The sequence below is a fragment of the Eublepharis macularius genome, chromosome 7, assembly GCF_028583425.1.
Source record: "Eublepharis macularius isolate TG4126 chromosome 7, MPM_Emac_v1.0, whole genome shotgun sequence".
Lineage (NCBI taxonomy): Eukaryota > Metazoa > Chordata > Lepidosauria > Squamata > Eublepharidae > Eublepharis > Eublepharis macularius.
In genome coordinates, this window is record NC_072796.1 from 93,433,159 (window position 1) to 93,443,927 (window position 10,769).

Here is a 10,769-nt window from a genome sequence, read left to right on the forward strand (position 1 = left end):
TGATTCATTTTGAGTAGGTTCTGCAGTATAAGAAAGTAAAGAAAGTCTACATAGGGTGCTGCAAGAATCCTGCTTATGAAACCATTCTTGGAAAAATTACATGGTGATCTCATTCCAATGTAACTTTTAAATGAGCTGTAATTCTTAAACATGTAGCTTTTCACTTCAAAAAGTTATAGGATGAATGATACCGCTGTGTGAGAAAGCAGAGGATAAGGGCTAACATCTATGATAAGCAAACAAGAAGTTACGTATGTCACAGAATTCATGTTCTCTGACTAAAATGCCTCCCTGTTGTGTCTAATTCCTGAGCTTTCAAGTATGATACATCTTTATACTTATATTATCATTTTTAAGCTTTTATAACTTGAATTGTTTAAAGTAATGAAAGTTAAGTAAGATTTCCAGGAAACAAATTTTGTAGCAGATACCAGATTCTGACTGTTGCTGGCTTAGATGGTTCTTTACTTCATCCTTGTGATTGCCTTGTGATTACCAAGTCTTCCCCTCTTTCAAATGTTATCTTAATAATTTCTTCAGCTTGTGCATCTTGAGCTACCTTGTGTTAATTATTTATTCTTATCATTTATTTAAAATATTTTTATACTTCATTTGCTCTGCTCAGGGTGACTCACAATGAAAAGAGTCTTAAAAGTAGAATAAAAGCCAATAATACATCTAAAGCTGTAAAATTAAAATAGCAAAAAAAAAAAAGGAGCTGCAGAAAAACCAAAACACCTAGAAGTTCTCAAGAGATTAACACCCTGCAGGATGAAGAACATTTTGCATACACGTGTGTGTTATGTGCTGTCAAGTCGCCTCTGACCTATGACGACCCTATAAAGGAAAGACCTCCAAAACGTCCTATCATTAACAGACTTGCTCAGATCCTGCAAACTAGAGGATGTGGCTTATTTTATTGAGTGAAGCCATCTCATTTTAGGTCTTCCTCTTTTCCTACTCCCTTCCACTTTTCCTAACATTATTGACTTTTCCAGAGAATCTTGTCTTCTCATGTTGTGACCAAAGTACAATAGCCTCAGTTTAGTCATTTTAGCTTCTAGGGAGAATTCAGGCTTGATTTGATCTAGAACCCACTTATTTGTCTTTTTGAGTGTCCATGGTATCCGCAAAACTCTCCTCCAGCACCACATTTCAAATGAATCAATTTTCTTTCTGTCAGCTTTCTTCACTGTCCAACTTTCACATCCATACATAGTAATAGGGAATACTGTAGTTTGGATTATCTTGATCTTGGTTCCCAGAGAGACATCTTTATTAAGGATTGTCTCTAGCTCCCTCACAGCTGCTTTTCCAAGTCTCAGGCTTCTTCGGATTTCTTCATTGCAGTCTCCCTTTTGGTTGATGATTGAGCCAAGGAATAGAAAATCTTGAATAATTTCAGTTTACACATTGTCAACTTTAAAATTGTGTAATTCCTCAGTAGTCATTACTTTTGTCTTCTTGATGTTCAGTTGTAACCTTGCTTTGGCTCTTTCTCCTTTAATCATCAGTAGTCGTTTCAAATCTTCATTATTTTCTGCCAGTAACGTTGTGTCATCTGCATAGCTCAAATTGTTAATATTCCTTCCACCAATTTTCTCTCCACCCTTTTCTAGATCTATTCCAGCTTCCCTTATTATCTACTCTGCATAGAGGTTTAACAGGTAGGGAGATAATATGCATCATTATCTGACACCCTTGCCATTTGGAAACCATTCTGTTTCCCCATATTCTGTCCTGGGAGTAGCCTCTTGTCCAGAGTAGAGGTTGCGCATCAAAACAATCAAAGGTAAATTTTGGAGATATTAAAACTAAAAATATGTTTGTTAAAATATGATAGGTGTTGTAGAGAAAAATGGAAAAATGAAATATGTATTATTTTTCTTATTTTCAATCTTTATTCTTCTTTTCCTCTCTTTGTATTCTTTTTTCTTTACCTTTTTCTTCTATTTCTCTACCCTTTTTACTGGGCTTTTAATCTTACTAATAAAATAAAAAATTCCTTAAAAAAACCATTCATAAATTCCTTAAAAAAACCCACAACAACCATCATTCATATGTTGTGACACTCCCATTTCTTTTAACACTCTCCATAGCTTTTCATGATCCACACAGTCAAAAGCTTTGCTGCAATCTATAAAACACAGGCTGATTTTCTTCTGAAATTCCCTGGTATGTTCCATTAGCTGTCATAAAATTGCAATGTGATTTCTAGTGCCTCTTCCTTTTCTGAATCCAGCTTGCAGATCTGGCATTTCTTGTTCCAAATATAGTTAGAGTCTTTGCTGCAGAGTTTTGAGAATCACTTTGCTTGCATTAACGTGATAGTCCAATAGCTGCTGCACTCTTTGGCATCCCCTTTTTAAAAATTGGAATGTAGACTGAGCGTTTCCAGTCTGTGGGCCATTGTTTTGTTTTCCATATTTGTTGACAGATTCTTGTTAAGGTTCTGATGGACTCTATTTCTGTAGCTTGAAATAGCTGTATTCCATGTATTCCAGGTGCTTTGTTTCACCCAACTGCTTTGAGTGCAGCTTTTATTTCACTTTCTAGGATTTCTGGTTCTTCACCAAAAGATTATTCATTGAAAGTAACTGTCATCCTTCCATCTCTTCTGTATAGTTCTTCAGTGTATTGTTTCCATCTTTTCTTTATTTTGTCCTGATCAGATACTGTTTTTCTGCTTCAGGATCTTTCAGCATCCCAAGTCATGGCTTGAATTTCCCTTTCATTTCAAAGATCTTCTGGAACAGATTTCTTGTTCTTTCTTTTTTGTTGTTGTCTTCTATTTCTTTGCACTGGCATAATAAATTTCTTTGTTTCTGCGTGGACGTTGTTGAAAAGCTGCATTTAGAATTTAGAATTTCTGTCTCCTTTTGCTTTTGCTTCTTGTCTACAGCAATTTTAAGAGTTTCCTCAGTTATTCGTTTAGGCTTCTCCATTCTTTTGGCTCCAGGAATAGTCTTTGCACATTCTTCCTTAACAGTATCTCTGGTTTCGGCCCATAGTTCTTCTGGCTCATGATCAATTAAACCTAGTATTGCAAATCTGTTCCTTAATCGGTCTTTAAATTCTTCAGTAATATTATTTAGATTGTATTTGGCACTATGATTCTTTTAGTGTTTCTTTTCAGATTTATTCTAATTTTTGATATTAGCAACTCATGATCTGTATTGCAATCAGCTCCTGGTCTTGTTTTAGCAGAGAGAATAGAGCTTCTGCTTCCAGTTATGTAATCTGTTTGGTTTCTGTATTGGTCACTTGGTGATTTCCACATATGCAATCATCTTTTTGGTTGCCTGAAGCATGTGTTTGCAATGAACAGGTTGTTGGATTCACAAAATTCTGTGAGATACTCCTGCTTTATTTCATGATCTTAGTTCAAATTTTCCAACTATTTTGATTCTGCTTTATCTCCTACTTTTGCATTCCAGTCACCTATAATTATCAGCATTATCTTGTTTAGGTGTATGATCAATTTCTTTTTGGACACTTACATAAAAGTTTTCGATTTCTTCCTCTTCAGTATCTGTATTTGGAGCATAAACTTGAATGATAGTTATGTTAACAGGCCTTCCCTGAAGTCTAATTGATATTCCTCCGTCAGACTTTACATTGTAGCTCTTGACTGCTTGTGCTATGTCTCGCCTCACTATTACAGCAACACCATTTCTTTTGAGTTTGTCATTTCCACAGTAAGGCCCCTTTCATACTCACGTTTAAAAGCAATGGATCTGAGCAGTTGCCCCTATAGCCCTCGCAGTGGTTTTGAGTTGCCCCCTTTTACACGCTCCGCTCCCGATTTGGTCTCACGTTCTTTGCTGCATTTTATATTCAATATCAGGCACATGTTCTGCTGCAAGGTTTGTGGGCTACTGAATACATGTCACGAGTTTTTTTAAAGCTTGAGCATGCGTGGTAATGCTGTGATGTGGCTCCCCCCTCATTTTTTTCCTGTTCTCTGCAATCAGAGAAGAGAAATTAAAGAAAGCGAATTCCACACAGTGCTGGCTACAGAAGGGGAAAGTGTGTGGGGTGGGGTGGGGTGGGGGGACTACTCCATTTAGACAGGTCCCAATTGAACGCTTGCAAGAAAACAATATTGGTTTGTGGTGAGGAAAGCTCCTTTCTCCAGGAAGCCACTGTTCTGCTTGTTTTGAGTACTCGCTCAACCACTCATCACAAGGGACTGTTAAATGGCCACGATTCTGTTTAATGGGCTTAATGTATTTTGCACATAAATTCAAAATTCTGCAATGTTACTGCGCTTCAGAAATACTTTTAAAAAATTCAGATGGGAAGCTGAGGAGGGAGGGGGCGAGAGCCCACCCCGGCTCCGCTCGCCTGGGATGGAAGCAGAGGAGGCAATAGACGGGCGTAGCTGAGCTTCCTTGCTGCTGCCTGCCCAGGCTCTGCTTGCCAGGCGCTATGTGCAGTGCACAGCCAGAGCATTCCCCCTACCCCCGGGGCTGCCTGCTTATCCAAGCCCCAGTTCCTCAGGAGTGAAGGATGGATGCCCAGGGACCCTGATGCTCCCCGCCTCCCTCCCCCTCTACACCCTTCTTTCCCTGCTCAGGCCAAGGCAGGCCAGATGGCGGATGCTGCACTGTGCTGTCAACTTTAGAAAAAATATGGAGAAATAAGCATTAGAGGAGCTGATGACGGCGGGTGTGTTTAAATCTGCTCCAGCCAATCAACATACGAAAGGAGTGAAAAGGGGGGCTTAAGAGACAAAACTGTTCACATAGGCATACACCGTGCCCAGCGTGAGTTGGTGGCTGAGGCAAAAAAAATTGCCATATGTCCGCAGCCAGATACCCTGGGGAAAACTGAAAAAAGCCCGGAGTGGCTTCACACAATTACCTTGGGAATGTAAAAGGTAGTAGAACATGGGATGCAAAATAGAAAGTCACTGCGCTGTAAGACTGAGTGCAAAAGTGACCAAAAACACTTTGTGGTTTTTTGACTGAAAATACCCGGAGTCAGTCCACATTAGTTAATTCACACCCAGGACTACAATGTTTAAATGTTCTGTTTCTTGTTTTACAATTTCTAGCTTACCTGGCTTCATACTTCTCATGATCCATGTTCCTATTATGTGTGTTGCACAGCTTTGGACATTCCTTTTGCATCTATTCACATTCCTTTTGCATCTATTCATGTCCTTTCGGCTTTAATCCAGTCCTTTCATTAAGAATAGAGCTATTTGTACTTGTCCTCTGCTCTTTCCCAGTAGCCAACTGAGTGCCATCAGACCTGGGGGGTCCTGTCTTCCAGCACTATATCTTTTTTCATTTTGGATTGTCTCATCATAGGGTTTTCAAGGTAAGAGATTAGCAGAAGTGGTTCACCATTGCCTTCTTCTGTGCAGTACAACAAGGGTTAGTTGAAATGACACAGCCATTGTCTGTGAAAGATCCTCTGCCAGTGTCACCTTCCACTATTGCTACTGCTAACCTTCAAGAATTCCTCCACTCCCATCACCATTGGAACATTCAATTCTCTTCTGCTGATATGACCATTGATTTCTGAAGGGGGTGACTACATCTTAGTCTGGTGCCTCAGCTTTGACCATTCTGCCTTGAGTGACTCTTCCAGGAGTTTAGACTCTTGACCAAGCCTGTGCACCTGACTGTGTTGCTCTCAGCTTCACTGACACACTCAAACTCCCTCACCATGTTAAGTAGGATTGCCAGCTCCAAGTTGGGAAATTCCTGGAGATATGGGGGGTGAAACCTGGAGAAAGTGCAGTTTGGGGAGGGAAAGGACCTTGGCATGGCATAATTCCATAGAATCCACACCCAAAAGTAGCCATTTTTTTCCCAGGTGAATTGATCTCTGGCCTAGAGACCAGTTGTAATTCCGGGAGATCTCCAGCCACTACCTGGAGGCTGGCAACCCTAGTGTTAAGGTGTGTATCCAAGAGAAGAACATTTTATCTTTCCAAAAAGAGACAAGAGGAGCTGCTTTGAGAGAGTATTCCAGATGTGGGGACAGAGAAGTAAAAGCCTTGTTACTTGGCGTTGTTGTTCTTTCTTCTGTCAAACAAGGCCTTTGGAGCAAGGCCTGAACTGCTGCCTGAGACTGTAACTCATTGAGAGAAAGGTAGTCCTGAGATACAGGGTCCATGAAGAGCTTTTAAGCAAGCATCAGCATCTTAAATTTGGCCCAGTAGGACTGGCCCAGTAGTACTGCCAGTGTTTTTGTTGAAAAACTGGCCACATATGTTCAGATATTCTGATATCCCAGGTTAGAATCTTGATACCCCAGGTTAGAATGAGATTTTTGAGGACTAGGGTCCTATTTTAATTTGTCAATATGCATGCATACTTTAAAAATCAATCCATTACAAAAGCACATCACTAAAAAGTGTGTGTGGGGGGTGGGTGGGCAGTAGAATAAACTGGTCATATCAGTCTAGAATTAGCAAGATATTCTGCTATTGTCAAGCAGAATGGAGAATGCAGAGCTAGATGGACCCAGTGGTCTAGCTCTGTATAAGGTAATTTCATGTGTTCATGTTAAACTCTCTATTCATACAAGGATATCTCTGTGCCCAAAGCATTGCATTGGACAGAATTTACACCTGATATTTTAGTTCTTAATTGCTAGCAGACTCAAGAGTGGAAAATTTACTCATTTTAGCCAAATTTTTAGTTTAGGCCATGAAAATTTGGGCAATCAACCTTTTTGTAGTTTATGGACTCACTTTCTCTTGCCTGAATTCTTCCTTTCTTCCTCATATTTTCAGTTACTACTTAAGACTTATAGGTTAGAAGAGTAGAGTAAGAAAGAAAGAATGAAAGATGGATCAATATTAGACACTATGATTGATTTTTTAAAATATATTTTATTTTACATCACCTTTCTGTCTTCACAACGGCCACCAAGGCAACTAACAAATCATAGGGTACATTAAAAAATCACATCTTAAAAGCCATCAAACCAACAAAAACACAGCATTAAAACAATTAAAACTAGCACTAAAATATATAGCACGAACTGAAGTTTACGAACACTTCTCAAGGGCAGTCTCACATAGAAACTATTACAGTAATCTAATCTAGATGTAACCAGGGCATGCACCACAGTGGCCAGATCTTTTATACTACAGAAAGGCTGCTGCTGGTTAACCAGTCAAAACTGATACAACGCTTTCCTGGCCATTGCTGCCACTTGCTTATCCAGCAGTAGGCCTGAATCGAAGAGCACCCCAGACTATGGACCTGTTCCTTCAAGGGGACTGCAACCCATCAAGAACAAGTGACACCTTAAATCCCAGGTCAGAACTTCCGCTTATCAGTAGCACTTCCATCTGTCAGCATTAAGTTTCAGTTTACTAGCTCGCATCCACTTCAAAGCTGTCTCCAGGAACCTGTTCAGGGTTTCTACAGTCTTCCTGGGATCATCTGGAATATGGAGATTAAGTCCAGTGTCATCCATATTTTGAAAACAACCCAGCTCAAATCTCCAGATGACCTCACCCAGCAGCTTTATGTAAATGTTAAAGAGCTTAGGAGACAAGATATAACTTTGCAGAACCTACAGGCCAAAGGCTAAGAGGCTTTGGAGCAGTCCTTCAGGGCCACCTTCTGAAGCCTATCCTCTAGGAAAGCCTGTCCTCCTGAATGATACTATGATAGATGATATCAAAAGCCACTAAGAGGTCGAGGAGAATCAACAGCATTGCACTCCCTGTGTCCATCTCCTGCTGCAGGTCATTCACCAGGCTGTTTCAGTCCCATAATCAGGCCTAACAAGAAATTGGAAAGGATCTAAACAGTTTACCTCATCCAGGGAAGCCTGAAGTTGTCTAGCCACTTTGCTCGAGAATGGAACATTTAAGACTGGCTGTTAGTTCTCCTGGGTCCAAGGTAGGTCACAGTGCCTCTCTCAAGGAGCCATCAGCTACTTCTTGGACCCAGTCAGCCACTCCAGCAGACTTAAGTGGCCAGGAAGGGCAAGGGTATTAGAACTAAGTGGTATGCGTCAAACCTTCAATAAACTGAAAATCATCCCAAATAACTGGACAAGTTGGCACCCTGGCACCATCTGACTCTGTTACTGCTAATGTAGAGTCCAAGTTGTAATGGATGCAAGAGATTTTATCTACAAAGTGCTGAGCAAAACAGTTACACCAGGCTACTAAGCATCTTCCCCTGAAGACCAAATCCTAACATGCCTCTGATCACCTGAAATTTTTCCAATGGTCTACACTGTGCAGATGCAATGGTGTCAGAAAAGTGTTGTTTCTTTGCCACCATGGAGTATGCTTTAAAGTAAGCCTTTGCCTATATCATATCAGATTCATCTCAAGTATTCCTCCATTGTTGCTCTAGCCATCTCCATTGTCGTTTCATCATCTGCAACCCCTCAGTAAACCAAGGGGCTACCTGAGCTTGAACACCTGAAAGTGATCATGTCAACCTCCTGAGTCTATGGTCAATATCAAAAGGAAAATTCTCTAGAGTCATAAGAAAGCCATTTGGATGCATCTGGCCTCAGGGGAGGATCATTTTAATAGATCTCCCACCCCTACAGAGTCTTGGTAATGCTATACCCAAGCAAATAGTTATCTGTCCATGCATCTGACGAAGAGAGCTGTGGTTCTTAAAAGCTTATGCTACAATAAAGTTGGTTAGTCTTAAAGGTGCTACTGGCCTCTTTACTATTTTGAAACTACAGACTAACACAGCTAACTCCTCTGGATCTATGTCCATAACAAAGGGGCCATCATCAATTCCTCCACCCTCAGAATACATTCTTCCTGCCCAGAACAAAATACCAGATCAAGAGTGTGACTTGCACAGTGTGCAGGACTAGTTTTTCTGTTTGGCTTTTGTGTGGAGTCTTATTACAGCTTCCTCTGATCTCTCCTCTCCACCTAGCCTTGCCTCTGCTTCCCCAAAATCCTGTTCTTGTAGTCATGGTGACTGCTGCTGGCTTTTTCACTCCATCAGGAACCCAATGAACAGGAGCATGAAAAGACAAGACACTGCTAGGCCTGAAATTGATGTGCAGCATGTGTCATACCACCTCTTCCATATGGAAGAAAGGAGGCCAGGGTGAGATCCTTTGCAATAACTGCATGGGCTGCCCAAGGCCTCCCACTACCATGATAGCTGTCTATACCACCACTTCAGCTGCTACGGAGTACAGCAACAACAGCAATGGGAGCAGTGGCAGGAACAGCAGTGAAGGGAAGCAGAGTAAGAAAGAAATTCACAGGAGATCTGCTTGGTTAAGAAAAGAAGATTTCTACTAAGGAAAAGGGGAAAGGCATATTTTCAAGTTTTAAAATCCCACTAAAGCCCCAGAGTCTATAGCTACTCTAATTATGGAAGAATCTCTTTTAAAAGAGAGTTTATTCTCAGACTGGAGATGTTTGTTTCTGTGATTGATGGGCTGGATGGTAAAACATACTATACTCAGAGGGGTTATTCAAGATCAATACTATGAAAAAGGTGAAGCTTTAATGTGGTTCATTCCTGACATAGGTAGACCCAAAGACTGTTTTGGCCCAGCAACGTCCATAATTGGACCATGAAAAGATGCTAGTTTAATCAGCTGGTTGTGATTCTGTATTCTTCCTTTGTGTCGAAAACGTTTCTGATCTTGATTTTCAGCCATCAGAACTTTTTCTCAGTAGCCTTTGCTACTGAGAGCCAAGCTACAAGTGACTGCCTCCCTGGGTTTTAAACTGTGTCCACTGACATAATTTTAATTGACCTGTAGTTTTTTAACACAGAGCCACTAGACCCCATCCAGGACAGACATGCAGCAGAGCAGTCCCAGATGCTTTCCTCCTCCTCTTCCTTTCATAGGAGGAAGATGGGCAACCTGTCCAGCAAGCCCTGTGCATTTTCTCCTTGCTGTTAACTACACCCACCAAATGTGTTCAAGGAGCAAGAGACTGGTGGGCTGTTCGCTGTGCCTGGGGCTGTCACTTAGCAATCCTCACTGTGTACAAAAATGAATAGATTTTCTAGTATAAGCTGTCTTGTATTTCTTTCTTTTGAAAAGTAGGGTCGAAAGTGCCCCTCAGGAACAGTGCAGAACAATTCAGGAGCAAGTAACTATGAAGGGGGGGCGTGTGTCATTGTGAAAGAGCCCAAATGAAAACACAGGTTCTTACAGACCCTTCATGGGATCCCGTGAATGCTGACAGCAATAGATTCAGGGACCTTTCCAAACTGGAATGAGCCAGGTTGGGGAGAGGACTAGAACCCCCCATTTCCTTATGTCCTCTGAAGCCCAGCATGAATGCCCTGCCTTCCCTCTCCTTTTGCAAAGAAGCACTGCTGAAGCCATCTTCCCCTCTCTACACATGGATTAGTGCTGGGCTGGGAGAGGGGAGGCAAGGCAGGCACTGCTCATCCATTTTATGGGGATGAGGGGAGGATGAGGGGAGGCAAGGAAGGCACTGCTCATCCATTTTATGATCAGAGAGACAGGGAAAGGAACAGCCAGATTGCAGTCTTCCTCCTGCATCTTCCTTGGAGAAGTTGGCTGGTCAGCAATCCCACTCGACAAACCTGGATTTCAAACCTGTCATGTCTGTACCCATACATCCATGCCATTGTCTAATGTTGGCCTGATATTTTCAACCATTACTGTTGCTGTATCCTTTTTTTTCTGTCAATTTTTTTATTTTTAATTACTAACATCAAAAACTACAAAAGGGAAAAAGGGAACAGGGGGAAAGGAAAGAAACAACATATGAAAAACACACACTACATCTACAAGTATTGCATTCCCTTCATAAT

General features: G+C 41.2%; 1 pseudogene; it reads left to right on the plus strand.

Moving 5' to 3' along the window:
* Positions 1 to 6,457: 6,457 nt before the first annotated feature.
* Positions 6,458 to 9,550, plus strand: LOC129333955 (GATA zinc finger domain-containing protein 1-like; annotated as a pseudogene).
* The last annotated feature ends 1,219 nt before the right edge of the window (positions 9,551 to 10,769 follow it).